General features: G+C 39.2%; 1 protein-coding gene across 1 annotated transcript in view; it reads right to left on the bottom strand.

Moving 5' to 3' along the window:
* The window catches only part of PITPNB (phosphatidylinositol transfer protein beta), an 862,947-nt gene that overhangs the window by 296,383 nt on the left and 540,786 nt on the right, over nucleotides 1–25,778 (bottom strand). The gene's annotated exons all lie outside the window — the stretch shown is intronic.

Raw genomic sequence — 25,778 nt, 5'->3', positions numbered from 1 at the left:
TTTTATTACATTTTTGAACTTTTAAAAGTTCTATCATATGGTGTTGGCCATATGACGTTCGAACTTTTAAAAGTTTGATTATGTAATATAGATGCCCTCTATCCCCCTATTTCCCCAGGCTGTCACTGCATGTCAGATATTCAAAGCATCGAAATGCAAGTTTCAGTGCTATACAGTAACCTCAGTGCAGTCTTCAAACTGGTGTCTTCATTCAGGCACCCCTGACACTTATGCAGCCAAGGCTCAGGCCTCTAGCAAAGAACATTCCCACCATGAAAAACCACATTCACTCACCTCAACATAATGCGTGTTCGACATTATGTTTCTCTCAGCATTCAGCTTAGGTTTTCAGTCTGCTACTCAAACTCTGTCTACCTGAGCCAAACAGGACGACATCTTTTATGCCATAGATATGATTGATTACTACTTAGATTAATTAGTTAACACTGCTCAACAACTCATGTTTTATGCTTTATATTTTAACAATAAAGTTTTTGCCTTAGACTGTCTAGTGTAAATGAAAAATTCAGCTATTCTTGACATGAAATAGATACAGATATGAATAAATAAAGAATGTAAACTCTAAGGGAGATCTGTCTGCATTATTGCTGACATTGAGGTAGTAAATTATTTCTTTGTATTCTACCTTTATCAGCTTAATAACTGAAATCCAGTAAGGATAACACGTACAAGTTATTGCTGTAAGTCATAAATGTGATGAGCAAAGTTTTACATTCACTATCATTCAACATCCCCCAACTGTTTTCCTACTGCTATATTGTTGCTTTTTGGTTGGAGCTACTTTTTGACTTGCACTATTTTCTACAATGTCTACAATGCAAGATCTGTGAAAACAGTACATCACTCAATTGTTTTTATGTAATTTGGAGATGATTGTATCAGCATGTATCTTCTTTCACTGTTACTGGCACATAAAGAAATTCAGTGCTGATGTCTATCTTGCAAAGAGGTGGAATCTAAGAGACAACAGTAAATTCCAAGACTGCCGAATGAGAAATAAGAGACAGACGGGAAATGCAGGCTTGCTCAACTTTCTACCCCTTATCTACTCGTACATGTTGCAATTCACATTGTCATACTTACTTCCTACATTCTACCAGCATGAGTATGATCGTGTTGCAGTAATTTGTTACTGTACACAGTACCTACAGCTCTCCAGTTGTACTTTACAACCTGCACACTTTTGATTGCCATGGATGGTTTATTATCTGTAACCAATTATTTTCTCACCACCCACCACCAGTACAAACACACACACACACTACTGTGGTGTCATTCTACTAAATATCCTTGCTATACTACATGGGATCCTACAAGTTTGCAGTTTTACTGGTCTCATGTCTTGCACCCGGTCACCCTCCCTGATCACTCTAAGCCCAGATGCAATCCCCCCTTAAATACAGCCCATTGTGTGGCTGCAGGAAAAATATTGTGGTAGTCTGGTTGCTCCCAATGTCTCCTCACCCCACTCAAACATAAGTGCATCACTTGTGGTTTAGTCATACCTAACCTATCACCATCACTTGCTGGGAGCACATACACACACACAAACACACATATACACACACACACACACAAACATTGAGGTAGACATGCACACACAGAGGCATCTACACCCTGCAAAGATACTATTACTCTAATGCACACATGTATTTGTATTGAAAAATATACACACCGCCGTAACATCTATAAATAAATGCAATCTAAGGGTCATACTGCTCAACGCTAGAAGTCTAAATCTCAAGATGCACTCACTTGAAGCACTCCTCAAAATGGAAAACATCGACATTTGTGCTGTAACGGAGACCTGGTTTAAATCAGCAGAAAGCACCCCTGCGCTACCAGGCTATAATTCATTCCACACCTTTTGGCCTCCAGAAAATGAAACGAGATGGTGGCGTCTCCATATTCATAAAGGATATGCACACCTCCAGACTAGTAGCCCAGCATAATGCATCAGAGATACTTCAGGTACAAATAACAGTGGGTAAGACAGCGATTCAGGTCATAGCTTGCTATAGGTCCCCAATCATGTTCCAAGACTCTCATTCCACATTCGTAAGCAACACTCTCATACTGGGTGACTTCAACTACCCCTCCATCACTGGGAAACTACTCATGCACCAATATACTTGCCCAACGCTTCCTGGAATTCATTAATTCCAATGCACTGAACCAACTCATTCTTACCCCCACTAGAGGAAGCAACATCCTTGACCTGGTTATTACTAACATGGGCGACCATTGCTCAACACCAATAGTCAATTCCTCCCTGGTTAGATCCAACCACAAACTAATTATCAAGGAAATCCACTTCTCACCCACACCACCAGCAAAGGTAACCACCATGAAAAACTTCTCCAAAGCTGGCTTTGGGCTCCTAAAAACAGAGGTGGATAACTTCACGGCACCCATGCAAATGGAAAATAGGCACATGACCGCCAAATCATACACCAATGCACTGTATGAACACGTACATAAATGCATGGAACTAGACATACCCAACAGAACCAAGACGCTCTCCTCCAAAAAAAAAAGGAAGCCAATCTGGTGGTCCCCTGCCATTAACAAACTCTACAACAGAAGGAAGAAACTGTTGTAGAAAAAAATGAAGTCCCAAGACCGGAACCCCCCCCCCCCCTTATTAGCCTCAATAAAAAGTTGAGATCCCTCATCAAAACCTCTAAAGCTAGATATGAAGGTAGAGTTGCAGCAGACACTAAAAACAACCACAAAGCCTTCTACAGTCATATCAAGAATCTCCATGGCAATACCAAGATTTGCTTTGAGTTACCGCAATGGTACCTCCTATACTGAGCCAACAGATATTGCCAACATACTGGTCGACAGACTCAGTGCCAGCATTACCCCCTCTCTCCCCCCCTTAAAGGACCAATCACAATACCAGAAGAATGCCAGGAACCCAGTGTTACTACAGCACAGGTTAAAGCTGCATTGTCCAAGGCCAAGAATACAGCTTTCATGGGACCCAACAATATCTGTGGCTGTGTTCTACATGAACTACAAAGTGAACTGGCACCACACCTGTCTGCCATGTTCGATCACATCCTCACCTCAATTTGTACCTACAGAATGGCTCACTGCTACAGTCATCCCTCTCCATAAAGGGGGAGAGACTACAGACTCTGGGAATTACTGCCCCATTAGCCTGATGAGTCTGATATGTAATACTATGGAGCGCATCATCATGGATCTAATTAACAAGGATATAGGGAATCTCCAAACTCTGGATCCCACGCAATTTGGTTTTGTGAAGGGTAGATCATGCCTGCTCATCCTGGTTGACATCTTTGAGTCAGTCACCCGAGCTGTGAATGAGGGCAAGGTAGTTCATACAGCCTACCTTGATCTGGCCAAGGCCTTTGACACCATTCCCCACTCAGGAATTATTGATAGACTCACCAAACTAGGCATCAACCCCTATATCACTAGGTGAGTTGCAAATTGGCTCATAGATAGAATGCACAGTATGAAAGTAGCAGACTCCATGTCAGACTGCCGACCAGTCACAAGTGGAGTCCCACAGGGATCGGTCCTGGGTCCTCTTCTGTTATCTACTTCTCAGAAGTCCAGGCCAACACAGAGGGACTCTGGCTGACCAAGCTCACCGACGATTGCAAGCTGGGAGCCATTATTAAATCCCCAAGTGATGTAGACATCCTACAAGCCCTCACTAAGACCAACGACTGGTATCGAAACCATGGCCTTAAGCTTAATGCCAAAATATGCGTTGTCATTCCCTTTACCACATCGATGGGAGCCCACTGACCACTGAAGGCGTTATAAGAAATCTGAGGACACAGGTTGACAGCAACCTCTCCTTCAACCACCACATTGCCACTGTGGTCAGAAAGTCCTTCTATGTAGCACATTTCATTACCAAGGGTTTTGCATTCAAGAAGAGAGAGGTCATCATCTCTCTCCAATCCTCCCTTATTAGACAAACCATCGAGTATAAAGACCCATTTGGCATGTACCTCACTAAACACCTGCAACAGCTGGAAAGGCCACAAAAGTACCTCATGAAGAGGATCCTAGGCCTTAAATACATGCCCTACATGGACAGACTCAAAAAAACTCCCACTTTTCTCTGTATCATATCATCTATTAAGAGCCGATCTCTGCTTGACTTATAAAACCATGTCTGACCCAGCCCTGTTAGAAATGTTACACCTAAATAAATCCCAATCTCTCTGTACCACACACTCCAGGGACCTCAACCTCATTACCACAATCAACAGAACATGCTGGAGGGGCAGGTTCATAACCCAGAGACTGCCCATTCTCTGGAACAAACTTCCCATACATGTCAAGTAGAGCACCTCACTGGCCCTTTTCAAGAGAAATCTTGGATGAGTGGATGGGAAATAGAAAGTTCTCCCCGGGGATCACTCCAGTGGCTCTACTTGATAGGCACCAGGAACTAATGGTGGCATAATGCCAGGGCACTTCTATGGGCTAGGCTTGTAAAGGCTCCAGGGCGGTTGGCCTACCTATGAACATATTCAGTTCATGCAACTCTGCATCCACAATCTTGCCATACATAACAGCCACAGTCACATATGACAGCTGTCATCCATATAATACATACACACACACACACACATATACACACACAAACACACGCACACACAGGCAGATTCTCACTGTAGCACACATGCACAACACAGACATACCTTTTATCAACACATACAAATTCACAAATGCCATATCCATTATCTGCTGCTCTGCTTCAACCACCCTGGATTACCTCCAGTGAAATCCTAGCTGCATACCAAAAGATAGCAGCACATATTTACACATTGTATGCACTATTCTTCTGGGAGACTTAAATGGAATGCATGTGCCAGTCTCTTATGCTACTCAAATGTCCTAACTGAGCAGTGCATTGGAATGAGTAATGTGCCTCATTAGTGAAAGCCCCATACACTGACAACTGAACTTACATGCATCTCTAAAACCCACAATGCTCACTAGCAAAGAGCCGTACAACTGAGCAGCAGCTTAATAATTAATCAAAAAAATGCTTATGCATTTCACAACGTACACTGCTCTGACCTCCATACAACACAAGTTATCTGAATTTTGGCCATAGATACAAGTTAAGTACAATGTACATTTGTAAAACCATAGACAGTAAGAACATGCATTAAATTAGATGCATTGTAGCTTTCATTTTGTCTTTTTTAGTATTGTTTATCTGAAACAAAGTCAGAATTTGATCAGCTCCAAGTCATCAACTCGAAACCCACTGATTGCAATGGTAACCATATGTAATCTTGGGACCGGTTTTGTTAAGTTCTGAGATATGGGACCATATAGCTGAAAATCCACTCTTCCATATATACTAAATTTGAAATTGACATTTCTCAGAATATTCCCTTTTCTCCATGGTATGGCCATCTTAAAGTTGAAATATAACAAGTTCTGATAGTGTGAAGGCCTTGCCCCTCACATCATTGGGGGATGTAATCAGACAACTTCTCCTGCATTTTCATTTTTCTTTTTGGTTGTTGTTGTCTTTCGGCTTTTCCCGGTTAGGGGTCGCCACAGCGGAACTCCGGTCTGCTAATGATTGGCAGTAGATTTTGACAAATAACGAGGTGCCAGCTCGACGTTCAACCTTCAACAAAGGCACGCCCATTTACGCATGTCTTTCGAACACCCACCCAACCACAGGAAGGACATGCAGACTCCACACAGAAGGCACTCCCTGCACTCCAGCTGAGAATCGAATGGGAGAACCTCTTGCTGTGAGGTAACAATGCTACCGCTGCGCCAGGTATCTCAGAATAACAAGTCTCAAGATTTCAGTAGGGAGCCAAATTCTGTTATTCATAAAGGTTCAAGAAAAAAACGGTTGCACCTGCCAAGCAAAACCCATCTAACATCATTTTGCACTCCCTGTGTGGATGAGTTTCTCCTCTGTACATCCTTGCTTAAATGTGCCAACTGCTAGATTGTTCGAAAGTGGAGAAAAGAGAAGCACTCCGTAAGGGTAAAAATGGCAACTCATGAACAGCAATCACGTAGCATATGTCCCGTCATTTTATGGGAAATACAGTCAAGTAAATCGAACTGTGAGGAACAGAAATGGGGCACAAACTTTTAGACACTTACCTGCTGATCGCAGGTAGGTCTTCTGTCAACATTACTTTTTATTTCATTTAGGTTTTTATATTTGTAATATGAAATTACCTGTGGAGCAAGATATAAAAATGTTCTTCATTTATAAATGACAAAAATGTACACCTACAATGTGTTGAAATTGTGTGTTCAATGGGGTGTGGGGAAACCAGGCCAATAAATAGAAAAAAATAAAATAAAACAACTGCAGTAATGTCACATGCATACTTCTAATGTAACAGATGCAAATTTTCATCTACTTCATGAATGTAACAACTATTTTTTTCAGTGAGCTGAAACTGTGTGGTAGTGTTTGATGTACAATATCACAGTGAGATCAAATCAAACATTTTCACTATTTACACTAAAGAATCATATAGAGCTCAGGTTGAAAATATAGAACAAAAATACATATACACAAGACATCTTCAACAACTGGAAAAGCCGCATAAAGAGGATTACCGGCTTCAAACAGATGCCCTACTCAGACTGTCTCAAAAAGAACCCAGCTTTACTCCATCACATATTGCCTACTCAGAGGCAATCTCTGCCTAACATACAAAGCTATGTCAAACACAGAGCTGTTGGACATGCTCCACTTAAAGAAATACCAATCCCTCCGAGCTGCATGCTGTAGGGACCTAAACCTTGTCACCACAATAAACAGAACATGCTGTAGGGATAGATTCCTGTCCCACAGACTTCCCATACTCTGGAACAAACTACTTATCTATATCAAACAAAGCTCCTCATTAGCACTCCAAGAAAAATCTTGATGATTGGATTGGAAATAGGAAATTCACCCGGGGATCGCCTCTGTGTCTCTGCGCTCAGGGGCACAGGAAAAAAATTTTTTCTTGTGGGCAGCGCCAGGGAACCTTTCTGGCTAGGCTTATATAGGCACTAGGGCCAATAGCCTAGCACTTACTGATGAACCTATGCCCAGAACTGACTCCTTCTGCAATTAATATGGCATTACATGTAATGGTAGAGTATCTAAATATGACTGTAAATTCTTTTTTACAAGACCCGTTGCTTCTACAACTACTACTGGAACTGTGTGGGTATCTTTCGTCCACATTCCTCAAATTACTGCCTGCAAATCTTGACATTTTATGACATTGTGTCTCTCTGTGAGACACTGTAATCGCTATTTCAATGATCAATGCTAATTTTGTCTTTTTTTTCAAGGACTATATCTGGTTTTCTCGCATCAGTTTTTTAAATTGTTGGTAATGCGTGATCCCATGTGATGTACACTTCATCATTCTCTATAATGCTTTGTGGTTCATGTTTCCAATGCTTTCCAACTACTTCTATCTTACATCTCCAATGAAATAATATTGCCACATTACTGTACCTTTCAGTCTAGAGGCACTCTGCCATAAGAATATCACATAAGTTGTGTGACTATTTCCGATTTCTTCTTTTTTTTTTTTTTACAAAACCTACATTTATCTGTTTCTCCTGCATGTTCAATGGACTTTATAAACTAACATGCACATAGTCTACTATACTAAGCTGCCATTTTTAACCTTTCATACTTTGCTGCTTTCATACTTTGCTGTTTTCAATATTAGTTTTACTTTTCTAAAGAATTCCTTACTGAGTTTTATTCACATGTATTCATGTTTTCTTGTTGATCATTCATCAGTTCCCAAATATTTATACACTCCTTCCTGTTCAAGTTCCTTTATAACACATTTCTGTCCTAGGTTGAAATGTTCTTGGTACTACAACTTTCCTGCTTTAAATGTTGATTTGCACATTTATCAAGACCAGATGTCACTCTTCTATCAGAGAAAGTTTTAATGACTTACAGTTGTGCTTTCAACTCCTCATCTGATGAACAGTTTTAAGTCATCCTCAAAAAGTAGATGAGAAACTTTAACGACTTGCTTTTCTGGGGACCAAATTGTAACCAAGACATAATCTGTTAAGTGAACATTTTAGTGGATTGAGGGCTATATATAAAACAGTGCAGTGACAAAGACTCACCCTTGAATACCCCCTTTGAAAACAATTTGCCCTTTGTCATGACCTGATTGCAAAGTGGCTTGCCACTGTTTCATGGTCACAGTAACACAACTGATCAATGTAGGATGCATCTTGTACACCTGTAAACACTCCTTTATCCATGAAAACAGGATACTGTCAAATGATTTTTTGTAATCTGCCCATGGCATACTTAGATTATTCTTCTTTTTTACAATTCTCCAAATGATCCTTTGTTCCATGTGACTTTATTTTGTTACTCTTTTGTTCTACTGCCATGCTTGAATTTTCTTCTAAGTGACTATAAACTTTGTCTACATCAATTCAGTATACAGTTTGTACATCACTGGAAGGCAAGTTGTCTACAGTTTACATGATGGTTTACGGGTTCACACTTAAGGAGGACTGTTGTTTTTCCTGTTGTTAACTAGGCTGGTATCTGTAAGCAGTTCTTACCCAAGGCAATATCTTTGTGAAAAGATGCTAATACTTTTGGATAGAATTTAAGTACTGCATCTGGGCCTGGGGTTTTCAAATTAGGAGCTTTTTTAAATTTTGTTTCAATTTCTCTGGCTGTCACTTCATCTCATTTCATATTCTGTACATTTGAACTCCTTACTCTTTTTTTTAATTTTTTTATTCATTCATCATCTCTGTTATGTTTCACAAGGCCTTTATAAATATTTCTCTAGTCTTTTTTTCAACAAACATCTTTATTAAGTTTTCACATATGACATAGGCAATCTTACAATTATATAAATGAAAAACAAAATGACACCACATTAGTTGCAAACATTATACATCACAGACACCATTGAAACAACTGTAGTTGCAAACATACTTAACTTACAATCTATCCAGTCACGGTCAGTTAACCATTATATAGCTTTTCAAATCCTGCCTCTTAAACTTCATTCCGTCTCTACATATATTGTTCCCACAATTCCCATTTTCCTATGTAGTTTGCTCTTTCCCTTTTCTAAAGATCCCAATTCCAGTTGTTTTATCTCTGTTACTTCTAGTAGAGTTGGACTAGACTTTGATTTTCATTTTCTAGTAATTGCTTTTTTTTGGCAGCCACCATATTTAGACTCAGCAAGGCTTTATTATGTCTATGCAATTCTGTATCGTAGCTCAAAAAAAATCATCCTCCCAGTCAATCCAATCCGCTCACCCAGCATCTCTGACAGAGTGGTCTGCAGGGAATCCCTACAGTCTGCCAGTTCATTACACTCCCAAACATGTTCCCAGCCACCTCTTTCTTGCTGGTGACACCTCCAACAGTTGCTATCCACCTGAGGAAAAATTATTTGGAGTTATATTATCATACTTCTGTCGCTACTTTTTACAGATGGCCCAAAGTTTCCTTTTTTTGGTGGTGCTTCTATTCTTTTTGCTTTGTTTCCCAGTTCTCTATACAGCATTTTTTGTATCATCAATAAATTGATTACTTTGTATGTTTCTTTCTGTCTGTGATGATCTTTAATTTATTATTTGCAATAGTATACGATAGGTCCTGGTCTGTAGTAATACTATGCATTGCTTTTATCATATCTTTCTAATATTTTTGTTGATCTGTTCCCTCTTCTATATTGTTCTAAAAGTGACACTTCCTAATTGCTTTATAGTTTTGGCTGATGCTTCCATGATGGCATTTGATTTTTTCCCTTCCTTTCCCTTAATGCTTTATATTTTTGTTTAAGGCTTCATCTGTTATTAGTTTAACTGCACAGTAACATATCTTATTTACTCTTGTTATACTGCATGCATTTCTGATATTTTGGGTCTTATTTACTTTCTGTAATCTGTTTCTTTCATCTATCTTAATATGTCTATCCATCTCTATTAAATGAAGCATCTCTTCCCTTAGATCATTTTCTTCTAAAATGAGACACATTCTTTGCTCTGTTTCCTGCAGGTGTTCTACAGAAAGTTTCAGAACGTCTTCCTGTGACGTATCTTTTTCAGTCACATCCTACATCATCCTTTGCTCCTTCATATGGAAACTCATTAGGCCATCAATCTACAACATTGCCTGCATCAGAGTTGCCACTGTTTCCTGCTCCTTCCTTTGCTATGCAACCCCAACTGAACTTTTGCATTAGTTTCCTGCTGAAGGCTCCAGATCATCATCATGTGGCAAGTGATCAGATGCTTCCCATTCAAAGTGTTTCTTCTTAATTTGGGGACTCATTGTTTCATCATGCTGTGACTTTACCGGAGTTAGATTCTATACACCAAATTCTTCACTTTACAGGTAATCCATAAATTCCATATCCATTTCTTTAAATTCTCCATTACTCATACTCTTTTCTTCTCTCTCCTTTTGTTTTCTTATTTTTTGTATTGTGAAATTTTCCATATCTGGGTGCATTTGCCTGTAATTATCTTCAAATATCTTTGATACTGCTTTTTGTCTATTGATTAGTTTAGCTTTCTCCTTTGTATAAATATAGCACGATATCATATCTCTTTCTTTTCCATCTCCGTATTTTTTTTTTACAACTTTCAAAAATTTCCAGATTTTGTTCTTGTTCTTTATATTATCCCACTTCCCTGTTGCTTCTTTTTCCAGGTGGCCCAAAGTTTATTTCCCATGTTCATATTTCTTCTTAGGATGTCTCTTGCTTCAGCTGTTTCTCCTTAATTTGGGGATTCATTGTTCCATCATGCAGTGACAAGACCGGTTTTAGACTTTGCACATTAAATCCTTCACTTTGCAGGTATTTTATAAGTTCAGCTTTTATTTAATTTCTACCTTACTAATCTTCTGTTCCACATTCCCCCGTTGTGTTCTTATTTTTTTGTATTATGAAATGTTTCCGTATCTGGGTGCCTTTGCCTGTATTTCTCTTCAAATAACTTTGGAGCTGCCTTTTTGTATTGATTAGTTTGGCTTTCTCCTTTGCATAAATATCACACCACAACAGATCTCTTTTTCTTTCCCATGTCCATATTTCTTTTTTTATACCTTTCAAAAATCTCTAGGTTTTGTTCTTTATATTTTCACACCTCCACTATCACTTCTTTTTCCAGACAGTCCAGTTTCATTGTCTATGTAATGGTTTTCATGGATTTGTTGTACTAATGAATATACATTTTTTATTTGAAGTTTTGATGGTTTTTTTCTTGTGCAAGTATTTTTCTTTCCTCTAATTTCTCTCTTAATCTTTTTGAATATTTTATATCTGGAAATTCTGAGATGCTTGCATAATATTAACCATACATAATTTATTCCTTATCCTAAATAGTCCACTTTATCATCTTTATGGCTTTTTTCTGGCCGATCAGTTTTTGTGAATTTTGTGAACTACTACTTCCTTCTACAATGGGGGGCCCATCCACCCCCTGAGCTTGGCATAACTCCATTGTATGAATGTTTCCGTTCCTTGAGGATTCTACACTGCCATTTATTCCACTCCTGGCACCTGTGGCACATCATAATTGGATACTTTTTTATCATGGGACTTGTGCACCCAGTTCTCTTTAAATTGTTTAATCTACCTCTCTGCATGATATATGCTATACAAAATATCAGTGTTGTCTTCGTAAGATTTTGTGAACACAGAGTCCACCATGTGAAGCCACTCACTAAGACCTGAAGGGGACTTCAGTTCCAGCAGTGCAACTTCTCCTTTTCTTTCTGATTTCAACATCTCTCCATTTGGATCCCACAGTCATCTCTATGATCTCTACCATGTCAACAGAGTAAAGGTGCCTACAAGGAATTAGACATTTATCATTCAGTGAGTTTGAAAGTCTTCAAATTTGGATGAATGAGAGTGACCTTCTGTTGTGTGAGCAAGCCCATCCCATGAGGTAATGAGTGGTAACTGGTTCTCTCTTCTCTTCCACCTAGCCAGCAGCAATGTCTGGGCCAAAAAGGATGTCTACCAAGAGAATTTTGGGATTGTCTTTCTGGATTTTCAAGAGGACTTTTTGAATAAGAGGAAAGGAGGAAAGGCATACAGGAATTTCCCTTTCCAAGTGATGGAGAAAGCATCCATTAGCAAGGCATCCTTGCAAGGGGTCCTGGAACAAGACATTCAGAGCTGATGGCTCACACTGAAGGTGAATAAATCTGTGAAGTACCCCACTGGTGGACAATCTGTAATAAGACCTCCCTGTTCAACATTCATTCATTTAAGGTCTGCCTTTGATCTGCTCAGGTAATCTGCCAATCTCTCCTGTTTTGATGGAATGTAAACTGCCTCTGGAAAAGGGTGGTGAGATGCCCCACAACATCACTGCTAACCTGGTCAGGGGAATTTGTGTCTCCTCATTTGTTGCTACATTATGTGACACCTATGCTGTCTATCAGAACCTGAAGTGCTCCTTGGACTATAGGTAATGTAAATACTGAATAGCCAGAATCAATGCTTTTATTTTTTTTATGTTTATATGTCTTTTTCAGTCCATTTTTTTTTACTAAAATCCTTATTCTTTAAATCGTTTTGAACAAGCTCTACCCCAAAAGCACTGTCTGATACATTTGTGGAGACACTTTGAAGTGGAGGAGGAATTTGAATTGAAACTCTTGAATTCAAGTTTATCTGAGTGATCCTCTATTGTAGCTCTTTCTTCAGGAATGGCAAGAGAGACGAGGCAAGGCAGAGTGACACTGTGCTGTGCCCTAGTAGGTAACACACTGGATTTTCCTGATGTGCAGTCTGGCAAATGGAATCCTCTTGAGTGGTGGGTTCCACATACCCTACGGCTCTCAGAATCTATCTTGCAAAGGTCAGAAATATGTCAAGAATAGAGTTTTGTTTGAAGGAATAAAAACCATCACCACAAAAGATTTGAGATGACAACCTAGGAACACCAGAAAATGAGTAGGGAGAAAGGTGGAGTTGTACTGGGTTCTTGAAGAGACTGATAGTGAACAGCAAATCCTGAAAAATGTTGTAGTGAGAAGTGACATGAATAAGGAAATCAGCCAAGTTAGGGTAAATATGGATACCCTGAAGGGCAATGCATTGTATGAACACTCTTGGAGGAATGGAAAGTTCAAAAGGCAAAAGCAGTAAACAAAGTACAACCTAATAGCAAAGAATCTTAAGAATTTCCTCAGAAGAGAATGGATTAGAACATGTAGATATTATCCTAGAGGTTCAAGGTAGAAAGAAAGGATTTGGGGAAATGAGAGAAAAAGTAATCGGAAGAGTCAAAATCTATTTTGGAATGTTCAAAAATGTGTTAAGAAATGACACATCCAGGACAGGTCTTCCAAGTGCATACTTTTCTTGGTACCAGGAAAAATCTGGAATGATTTGTGACAATAGGTTCTATTCCACCCCAATGCAAAAAATTCATATAAGCTTAGTTGTACTCGATGCTTTTAGTTCAGGGAGCCTGTGGAACTCAATGTTGAAAAGAAAGAAATTTCCACTGAAGAGTGTATCCTTCTTGAATGAGTTGTTGATAGAAAACTTGTTTGAAAGATTGGAGGGGGGGGGAGCTAAGTTGAGGGAGGTAAATGTAGCCAGAAGCTGGAAGGTCAGTCCTAGAAGGGGGCATTTTACTCCACTGAAATCAGATTTAGGCCTTCTTGCCACTTCTTTTTGGATATTTTTGCTTTTTTTGAGAGGATGTGTGGCAGAAAGGGTCTAAATTGGAGGGGCATTTTCCTTGAAATGTTGGGATAGGGGAATGAGAGAGCTGCTTAAACACCTACATAACTTTATTTATTCCTTTTTGCCAATTTGTTGAAAGGACCAACTGAAGGGAGCCAAAAGCAAAGTTCCTATCCAAGGGGCCATCTAAAAGGTTTGTTTTCACATCTTCTTGTAAAGATTAGTGTACGTTCTCAGCACATAACAAGATGCAGCAGCCCAGGAAGAAGCATTTGCCACATCACATACAGGCATAATGGAATAGGATGGTCTGCAACCTGAGATACAGAGATCGTCACATTCTGCATCGCTGCTTTAGAGTCACTGTCATGGACATTTGGTATGAGTTTGTTCATGTTGTCATAAACAGACAAGCAGTACCTTGAAGTGCATGCCTGACAAGAAACAGCATGAAAGTCTACAGTAGTTGATGTATATACTCCTTCCCACTCCTACCATGGCTCTACTATCCTTGCCATTTGGGACAGCATTACAGAAAAAGGGAATGTCTTAGAAGTTTTGTCAGAATAAGATAACAGTAGTGTCAGATAAGTGATTTTTGTACAGATATTTGTGTGTCATGGATTTTGTAATACCAATCAAGCTTTAGCTTTCCAGGTGCAGGCGCTTGTGAATCAATGTCCATATGTAGGAGACGGTAATATCAGAAAGATGCCTGCCCTCCCATCCCAGCTGAATGTTGCAACATTTTCTGTACTGTTTCTGCAAAGGAGATCTCCTCTTGAGGAGGGTCAGAGGACATGGTGCCTAAAGGTTCATACTAATATCCTGAAGGAGAATGACCGTGTTAATATTCCCAGAGATCAGATTCTGGTTCAGAGGAAGAATCCTTTTCAAATCATGTCTTTCTTTTTATTTTATGTGGGGTAGACAGAGTGTAAGCAAAAAAAAAAACTGAGGGAGGATTCAAAAGCCATCAGAGCTCTGAACAACCCTTGACAAAACTCCTTCCACTTTTCCTTAGGATCTTTAGAAATAGGAGAGACAGGTGCTAAGACATATCTGTATCAAAGAATCAGGGATGCCCTTATGAACTAAGATCTGAGGAGCACCATTTGGTTCTTCTGAAATTACTAGCTGGGGTTCCCCAATTGAGGATTTCGTCACCATCTGCTGGTCATATGGAATGTATGTATAGGTTGCTGAGTGTCAGCCTCCAGTGAGGTCATGGCAAATGAACGGGCTCAGTGGTCAGATGGTTCATGGACTTGTCAGTTCTTTGTTGTGGTCGTCTGACTCAATCCTGTAGAAGGACGCAGAAGTAGTGATGTTTACCCTCTGCTTCTTATCTCTCTTTTTTTTAGCTGTGGAGGGATGTCCAAGATGGGAACTTTGGAAGACGTTGTTCATGCAACAGCCTTCAGATATTTGCTTTCTGAGTATTCAGAGAAAAGCAATGACTTCTTAGGACTTCTGAGGCAAAAGTGTGACAAATGGAGCAGCCCTTCAAATTACACTCTGGACCTAATCAAAAAAGACACTGGGAATGTCTGTCTTTGTAACAACTTTGCCTACTACATGGGCATTTGCCCATCTAAGATTACATTAACAAAACTACCAAGTAAAAACAAGGAAAAAGAGGAAGGATTCTCACTGGGGTACTTCACTGTCCCTCACAGTGGCAAACTGGATCTCTTCAAATGGCTGTCAGACTTAGCTGTGGATGTTTTGCCTCCTAGACTGGCAACAAGAAAGTTCTGAGGACTTTCATGTCCATACACTCCTTATGTACCATCACAAAGCTCTTGTGCCTAGCCCTAAAGTCAGACATACAGCTCATGAGGAAGGAGTGCCCAAGCTTTGATATCCTGACTGATGTACAATATTCTTGTCAGGCTGCATCCCATTTGTCAGCATTACTAAAACAATGATCTAATGGTGAACATCAAAAGTTACTTATTGTGAAAGAGAAGTTATACCTACTGAACCAACTAAAAAAGTGTTAAAAAGCACACTCTTCTGGCCAGACAGCTTGCCATCAGTGAGCTGCCAATAAGAGAATGGAAGAATAAGTAGAGAAGACAGGGCCTATGCCTTCACTTTCAGAAGAGGACAGAGGGCTGCATCAAAAGATAGTCAAGTTGACTAAAGAATTAAAATTATATGCAGATCTTATTGGCATTCAGGGTAAGTATGGTCACAAGGATTCCTTACTTTGAGTCCAATTATGTAAGGTCAAGCAGAAAAGTCTGACCATCATATCAATGATAAGGTTTCAACATTCAAAGCCAGCAGTAGCTAGCTAGAAATTTAAGAAAAGTAGTATACACCATGCTCTTATGCCAGAAAATATCCATTCTAGTGACAAGGAGGATACAGATGCTTAGAAAGTTTAAAATGATAAGGTCTCTGGAGGAAGGTGGCAATAATGACAAATATAAGTACATCTTTGACGACAACGGGCTGTGTTTTCAAATATTACTTGACCGGACACTTGCTGCCAAGGATAATGTATACAAATTAGAGTAATTTAAACGAAGAAAGAACTTTTTTTGTCGATAAATCTGGAAGTCATAGACTGAAGTCCCCTTTTGATTAGGAATACCATATTTCCCACGTCTTCATGAAGTTAACATGAAAGTGCTCCCTTCTGAATTATGTTCAGAGCAAAATTCAGGGGATGTATGGTTCTGTATTTAAATGCCGAGTGAAAAAGTTCTTTATTTCAGCCATAAGTATGCATCTATGCATACTAAAACAAAAGTAAAAGTTCATCCTTTTGTTGATAATTGTCCTATCCATCTACCAGCCAAACACCTTATGAGTTGTGATGGTAATGTCAATATGCTTTTTCTACTGAAGACAACTGCAGAAAAATAGCAAAACTTGAGAAAGGATCAGTGGAATGTTATTTTGCAATCAGCACAAAACAATGCTGCATTAACGGGATTTAGAAACAGCTTTCCAGTCAATAACATTTTTCAATGGGTGAGAACGGGATGGACAATCTACTGGACTTACTTACGTTCTTTCTGACCAAAAAGCATTACACCTACATCAACACGTTGATATACTAAACTGGATTTCCATCAAAGATGACTGCCACATTGAGATTGTAGCAGACGCGCTCAAGCAAAATACAGAGGTAATAGGTAAAACTGAAAATATTGCAGAAGACAATGAAGATGATGACAGCCACCATCTCCGTCCATGTTGTACATCTACAAAAAGAGATCAAGATGGCTTGAAAGCCAGACTGCAGAATGTGTCTGGACACTTCTGCTGTAAAGCATTATGGACTTTCTGAGTCAGTGGTACATGGCCAAATGGCAGATGTTGTCTACAGCATAAAAATTATAGGCATATTTTTATCTGATGGCTATTTGCATTACTTTTTTTTTTCAAATAAATGAGAATAAAACAAAGAAATGCAAATGCTTTACGGTTTTCTTTTATTTCATTGGTTTAACACAGTAACAGAATGATGCAAGATACTACCTACAGCACAATATCTTGCTCCCTCAATAGTACCACAAAAAATGTGACACTGCGTTTATCATAACTATAGTCATTGGACCACATATAGAATCTTAAGTATATGCATGGTATATTTTGCTTCTTCTCCCTGTGTTAAAAAGTTGGTTTCCTCCGGGTGCTCTAGTTTCCTACCACATTCCAAAGTCATGTAAGGAGGAAAACTGGACAATCTAAATTGGCCATAGGCATGTATGTGCGTGCAAGTGTGTGGTAAGGAAAAACAACAGCTGCAGGGCTAGTCACCCAGGGGTATGAACCTTGCTCTAGATGATTGTCACTGTTGAAGTGACACTCAACCTCATGTGCAAAAACTGGAAAATGGGTTGTAGATGGAAACTGATGGTGTAATCATGAACGTTGTTAGTGCATACGCTCCGCAAGTTGGGTGTGTGATGGATGAGAAAGACATTTTGGAGTGAGTTGGATGAAGTGGTGGTGAGTGTTCCCAAGGGTCAGAGACTGGTGACTGGAGCGGATTTCAGTGGGCATGTTGATGAACGGAACAGAGGGGATGAGGAAGTGATGGGCAGGTATGGTGTTAAGGAGAGGAATGCAGAAGGTCAGATGGTAGTGGATTTTGCGAAAAGGATGGACATGGCTGTGGTGAATACGTATTTTAAAAAATGGGAGGAGCATAGGATAGGGTGATGTACAAGAGTGGAGGAAGATGCACATAGGTGGATTATATCATATGCAGGAGGGCCAGTCTGAAGGAGATTGGAGACTGTAAAGTGGTAATAGGGGAAAGTGTAGTTAGGCAGCATAGAATGGTGGTCTGTAGGATGATGTTGGTGATCAAGAAGAGGAGGACAAGTGTGAGAGCAGTGCCAAGGATCAAATGGTGGAAGTTGAAAAAGGGTGATTCTGAGGTGGAGTTCAGGGAACAGTTAAAACAAGCACTGGGGGGCAGTGAAGAGTTACTGAATAGCTGGGTAACTACAACAGAGATGGCAATGGAGACCGCTAGAAAGGTGTTTGGTGTGACATCTGGACAGAGGAAGGAGGACAAGGAGACCTGGTGGTGGAATGAGGAAGTACAGGGTGTATACAGAGGAAGAGGCTGGTGAAGAAGAAGTGGGATTGTCAGAGAGATCGAGAAAGTAGACAGAAGTATAAGGAGATGAGGAGCATGGCAAAGAGAGAGGTGGTGAAGGCTAAGGATAAGGCATATGGAGAGTTGTATGAAAGGTTGGACACTAAAGAGGGATAAAAGGACCTGTACCAATTCACTAGACAGAGGGATGAGCTGGGAAGGATGTACAGCAGGTAAGGGTCATAAAGGATAGTGAGGGAAACATACAAGCGAGGAGAGTGTGTTGAGCAGATAGAAAGAGTACTTTGAAGGGCTGATGAATGAAGAGAATGAGAATGAAAGAAGGTTGGATGATGTGGGGATAGTGAATCAGGAGGTGCAACAGATTAGCAAGGAGGAAGTAAGGATAGCTATGAAGAGGATGAAGAATGGAAAGGCTGTTGGCATGGATGACATACCAGTGGTAGCGTGGAGATGCTTAGGAGAAATGGCAGTGGAGTTTTTAACTAGATTGTTTAATGAAATCTTGGAAAGTCAGAGGATGCCTGAGGAGTAGAGAAAAAGTGTTTTGGTATCTATTTTTAAGAATAAGGGTGATGTGCAGAGCTGCAGTAACTACAGAGGGATAAAACTGATCAGTCACAGCTTGAAGTTATGGAAAAGAGTAGTGGAAGCTAGGTTAAGAAGGGAGGTGATGATTAGTGATCAGCAGTATGGTTTCCTGCCAGGAAAGAGCACTACAGATGTGATGTTTGCTCTGAGAGTGTTGATGGAGAAATATAGAGAAGGTCAGAAGGAGTTGCACTGTGTCTTTGTGGACTTGGAGAAAGCATATGATAGGGTGCCTACAGAGGAGTTGGGTTATTGTATGAGGATGTTAGGAATGGCAGAGAAGTATGTAAGAGTGGTACAGGATGTGTACAAGGGTAGTGTGACAGTGGTGAGGTCTGCAATGAGAGTGACAGATGCGTTTAAGGTGGAGGTGAGATTACATCAAGGATCAGCTCTGAGCCCTTTGTTATTTGCAATGGTGATGGGCAGGTTGACAGACAAAATCAGACAGGAGGCCCCATAGACTATGATATTTGCAGATGACATTGTGTTCTGTAGTGAGAGTAGGGACCAGGTTGCGGACACCCTGAAGAGGTGGTGATATGCTCTAGAGAGGAGAGGAATGAAAGTCAGCAGGACTAAGACAGAATATATATGTGTGAATGAGAGGGAGGATAGAGGAATTGTGAGGATGTAAGGAGTAGAGTTGGCAAAGGTGGATGAGTTTAAATACTTGGGATCAACAGTTCAGAGTAATGGTGAGTGTTGAAGAGAGGTAAAGAAGAGAGAACAGGCAGGGTGGAATGGGTGGAGAAGAGTGTTAGGGGTGATGTGGACAGACGGGTACCAGTAAGAGTGAAAGGGAAGGTCTACAAGAAGGTAGTGAGACCAGCTATGTTGTATGGGTAGGAAATGGTGGCACTGACAAAAAGGTAATAGTCAGAGCTGGATGTGGCAGAGTTAAAGATGTTACGATTTGCACTGGGTGTGACAAGAATGGACAGGATTAGGAATCAGTATATTAGAGGGTCAGCTCAGGTTGGATGGTTTGGAGACAAAGTCAGAGAGGCGAGATTGCATTGGTTTGGACATGTGTTGAGAAGGGATGCTGGGTATACTGGGAAAAGGATGCTAAGGATGGAGCTGCCAGGTAAGAGGAAGGCCTAAGATAAGGTTTATGGATGTGGTGAGAGAGGACATGCAGGTGGTTGGTGTGACAGATCAAGATGCAGAGGACAGGAAGAAATGGAAACAGATGATCCACTGTGGCAATCCCTAATGGGAACAGCTGAAAGAAAAGATATATACATGTACACACACACACACACACACACACACACACACACATATATATATATATATACATATATATATATATATATATATATATATATATATATATATATGAGAGAGAGTGAGAGAGATATAGATACAGATACATACACACATTTTATGTATGTATATATATATATATATATATATATATATATATATATATATATATACACACACACACACCATACATACATACATATATATATATATATATATACATATATATAGATAGATAGATATACATACACACAGGTACACACATACATATATATATATATATATATATATATATATATATATATATATATATATACATATATGCATACACACACACACACACACACACACACACACACACACGGGTCTATATCATATGAGCGAATCACACAAATCACGAATGCTCATAATATTGAACATACCGGACCTCGAACTTCTCATGCCCCCCCCACCCCCCGCTAAATAAATATTCCGACTCTGAGATTGCACTACAGTGAGGAAAGGGCAAATATCCCATTCTTCACTGTACCGCAATCTCAGAAAAAACACTTGGTCTGCTACATTCGATATTATGACCGTTCACAATTTGTGCGATTTGCTCATATGATATAGACCCCATACACATATACAGTGGATATAAAAAGTTTACACACCCTTGTTAAAATGCCAGGTTTTTGTGATATAAAAAAATGAGACAACAATAAATCATTTCAAAACTTTTCCCACCTTTAATGTGACATATAACCTGTACAATTCAGTTGAAAAACAAACAAATCTGTTAGGGGAAAAATATAAAAAAATAAAAAATTTGCAATACACTGGTTGCATAACTGCACACACCCTTAAACTAATACTTTGGTGTGTGTGCACACCCTTAAACTAATACTTTGTTGAAGTACCTTTTGATTTAATTACAACATTCAGTCTTCTTGGGTATACACCTGCCATCAATTAAAGAGACTCTGATTAACCCCAAATAAAGTTCAGCTGTCCTAGTAGGATTTTCCTGACATTTACTCAGTTGCCTGCTACAGCAAAGGCCATGGTACACAGAGACCTTACAAAGCATCAAAGGGATCTTATTGTTGAAAGGTATCAGTCAGGAGAAGGGTACAAAAACATTTCCACAGCATTGGATATGCCATGGAACACAGTGAAGACAGTCATCAAAAAGTGGAGAAAATATGGGACAACAGTGATGTTGCAAAGAACTGGACGTCCCTCCAAAATTGATGGAAAGACGAGATGTAAACTGGTCAGGGAGTCTGCCAAGAGACCTACAGCTGCACTGTAGGAGCTGCAGGAATTTCTGGCAAGTACTGGTTGTGTACTGCATGTGACAACAACCTCCCGTATTCTCCATATTTCAGGATTATGGGGGAGGGTTGCAAGACGGAAGCCTTTTCTTACAAAGAAAAACATACAGGCCCGGTTAAAATTTGCAAAACAATACATCAAGTCTTCCAAAAGCATGTGGGAAAATGTGTTATGGTCTGATGAGACCAAGGTTGAACTTTCTGGCCACAATTCCAAAAGGTACGTTTGGCGCAAAAACAATACTTCGCATCACCAAAAGATCACCATCCCAATGGTGAAGCATGGTGGTGTTAGTATCATGCTTTGGGGTTGCTTTTCTTCAGCTGGAACTGGGGCTTTATTCAAGGTGGAGGGAATTATGAACAGTTCAAAATACCAGTCACTTTCGGTCCACAATCTTCAGGTGTTTGCTAGACAGCTGAAGATGAAGAGGAATTTCACCTTTCAACATGACAGTGACCTCAAGCATACATCCAAATCAACAAAAAATTGGCTTCTCCAGAAGAAAATTAAAGTTTTGGAATGGCCCAACCACAGCCCAGACCTAAATCCAATAGAAAATCTGTGGGGTGACCTGAAGAGGGCTGTGCACAAGAGATACCCTCACAATCTGATAGATTTGAAATGCTTTTGCAAGTAACAGTGGGTAAATATTGCCAAGTCAAGATGTGCCATGTTGATAGACTACAACTCAAGAAGACTGAATGCTGTAATTAAATTAAAAGGTGCTTCAACAAAGTATTAGTTTAAGGGTGTGCACACACAACAAAGTATTAGTTTAAGGGTGTGCATGCTTATGCAACCAACGTATTGTAGGTTTTTTATTTTTTATATTTTTTCTCCTAACAGATTTGTTTGTTTCTCATTTGCATTGTACAGGTTACAGGTCACATTAAAGGTGGGAAAAGTTTTGAAATGATTTACTGTGGTCTCATTTTTTATATCACAAAACCTGCCATTTTAACAAGGGTGTGTAAACATTTTATATTCACTGTATATGTATATAAATATATACAGATCTACCCATATATATATATATATATATATATATATATATATATATATATATATATATAGAGAGAGAGAGAGAGAGAGAGAAATACATGTCTGTGGGTATGCTCACATTCATCGAGTAACCCCATAGATATAGAGAGATACGTACATACATGCATATTTACATACATACATATGTATACATATAACTTGCGAAAACTGAAAGTGCAAAACTTTCTGTCCCTTTGGTGATTTCAGATATTACCAATCATTACCGGCATTGCAGCTTTCGTATTATCCACAGAGCTACAGTATCTACATATATTCACACTATAAAATATAACTGACTTTTCAGAAGATCTTGCCTTTTAGTGCAAGTTTTCTTTTTTTTTTTTTTTAATTTCTTAAGGAGAAAAGTCAAACTGTCAGGAGGGACTGACCTCTTTGTAAGGGGATGGACGTGTGATTCTTTTAACTTTTGTATAGCTGAGTAGCTTCATGCTGGCCATTCAAATCCACATTCATCTACTGTGCATTACATAAAAACTGACAGAACACAAAACATGCAACATGTTACAAAAAAAACAGTTCATAATGGAGTAATTAGAAAGTGTTCCTGAATTCTGTGCCTTAAATGTTATAAGATTCAATGTACATTGTCCACTTCTGTCTCTACTTAATTTTTTGAAGTATGTTTCTTATTCTCCTTTCAAATATATCTTAAAATTAAAACCATGAAATTCCATTGATATTATCTTGAACCATCTGAACACTAAAATTAAACAAAAATCTAGAATAATTCAAAATGAGTCTAGGGCTGCACTACAACTTTGTAATGTGTCATTTCTGGAAACCTTTTAATAAAAAAAATTCCCTGTTCTGTTCCATCCAATGTAAGAACGGTATAAAGAAGGGGAAGGTATACCTCTGAGTGTTGCTAGCAACTTTGCTGAAGGCGCTGCCAACGGCTGAAATGCATATCTGAACTAGGATACAGCATTTATTGTTATTCGTTTGCATGTCTCTTAATGCTCAGTTTTAAAAATAAATATTAAGATGAGTCGAATAATATATGTTCTTTAAAACAAAAGTTCCTAGACTTTTGTTCCAGTTATTTTACAATGTTATGGTAACTAAGAATAAGAAACAAAAACAAATTTTGCCTAATGTCAAAGAACATTTTTGCTACAGGCAGATTATCATTTATTTAAAACTGAGTGCCCTAGTGTTGTACTATATTTTCAAATGCTATATTTTTCTGCATTAATATTAGTGAAACTTGTAGAAACAAGGACGTCAAGTATGGGTTTATAAAATGATAAAGGAGCTGACCTTCTGTGCCCTGTAGCTATTTCTAGTGATAAAATAATTTATTTAAAGAAATCATCCTCGTGGAATTTTGAAAGTCTTAGCTCTCCTCACAAAACATTCCTTATATCCCTGGCATACAGCAGATCTCACTCAGTATCAAAAGTGTCTTTGTCAACTCCATGCATTTGGCATTTTAGACACGAAACAGTGAAAAAAAAAAAAAAAAGATTCTACCAAGTATTAATGCTGAATACAGTACGCCACAGAATTGCAAACATAGCAATAATACTTGTACAAGCCTTCTAAGAAACTCCATTTCATAAATTTCCTAATCTGTAGCAGGGAAAGGGAAGTGAGGAGGTACTCAAGGACAGCTGACCTTTCAAGAGGCTGAACACTGTTTTCTCAGATTTGAATGCTGCAACTGTCAAAACTATCCCGTTTCAGTTATAAAGGTTCAGAAAGCTATAAATGATCCAGGCTTTATAGAAAATCTGCCCTTAACAGCTGGTTAAAATTTATGCTGTGATGATCAGTGACAGTCACTCACAGGTGCATTGTAAGAGCAGACATCATATGAAAGCTAGGTTCCTATCCACTTATTTGGCTTTGACTTACTCCACACATTAGTAAAACATAGATATACTCAGGCTGCCTCATATATACTTAAGATCCTCTCTATTCTGCAATATTTAGAATGAGCTATCAACTGCATTTCACTCGAGTCATACATGCCTTTTCATAAATATACCTTGAGATTTGATTACAAATACTGGCAGACCACAATCAACTCAGCCTTTCCACTTACACTGCTCCCCACTCAGATTTAATGACCAGAATTTAAAAGGTATTATTTTGGCAAACAAAGAATTAAATGCTTAGCAGCCACCACTTTTAAGTTTTATATTTTGTTACTCCATGACACATAGATAGTCCTTTTTTGGACTGGCTTCTTGATTCGTTTAAATAAACAAGATTCTCTTGTATAACATCTATAGACTTAGCAAATTTAAATTTCATTACTTCTGCTACTATACGTTTAGATGTCCCTGTGTGCTACAGAACCTGGTCACAGAGCAGCTTGACGAATGATGAAAAAGAAGGAAGCAGAAACTCTTGACAGTTACACAGTCAAGAGTAGCAATAGATTGTGGAATGGTATTTTATATATGCATATGCTGTAGCTGTCTGCTGCTTGCTGAACTACCTGAAATTGTACCGGTAGTGGATTGAGCTAAAAGGTGTAGCTGACAAAAGGTGCATAACGTATGGGGTAATGTGAATAGAGGTGGGGATTTCTGCCATGGCATGACATTTGCAAGCGATAGTATGTAGTGGTTTAACTGCATACCAGTGAGAACTGGTGTGTATTTTGCTATGTGGGACACATAGGTCCTGGTTTAGGCTGAAGAACGTGGGTGTGGGTGTGTATGTGTGTGTGTGTGTGTGTGTGTGTGTGTGTGTGTGTGTGTGAGAGAGTGTCCCAGTCACTGCTGATATGCAAGTCTTATGAGCTGTTCTGTTTGGTTCTATCTAACTCACATATGCTTCCTTATATGCCGTGGTGTCCTGTAATGGAGAATTACATCTCTCCAAGTGTGCAGTACACTGTGTGAGTTCTTGGAGTACTACAAGTTTGTCTAATGACAGGGCAGTGGCACATTAGCTGTACATTTTCAAGTGAGAGGTGAGTGGTGCCATTGGGGAGTTGTCACTTTTACCACCAAGGGTTATGCGTACAGTGGACATTGTTCTTCACATCCCCCCACTGTGTGACAACATGACTGGTGTACCCACATACCTCTTATAATTACCTATTATTATGGACTGCAGCTGCTAGGAAGAGGGCGTATGCGTGTGTCTTTGAGGGATATATACTGTTGAACATATCTGATATCTGCTAGCCTACTAATGTCTTGCCTGCTTCAGGGATTACTTCAGAAAAGGATCATTATAAGGTCACC

The sequence above is a fragment of the Protopterus annectens genome, chromosome 4.part0 (assembly GCF_019279795.1).
Source record: "Protopterus annectens isolate FY-2018-M chromosome 4.part0, PAN1.0, whole genome shotgun sequence".
Classification (NCBI taxonomy): Eukaryota; Metazoa; Chordata; order Ceratodontiformes; family Protopteridae; genus Protopterus; species Protopterus annectens.
This window is presented reverse-complemented; position numbering and strand designations above follow the sequence as displayed.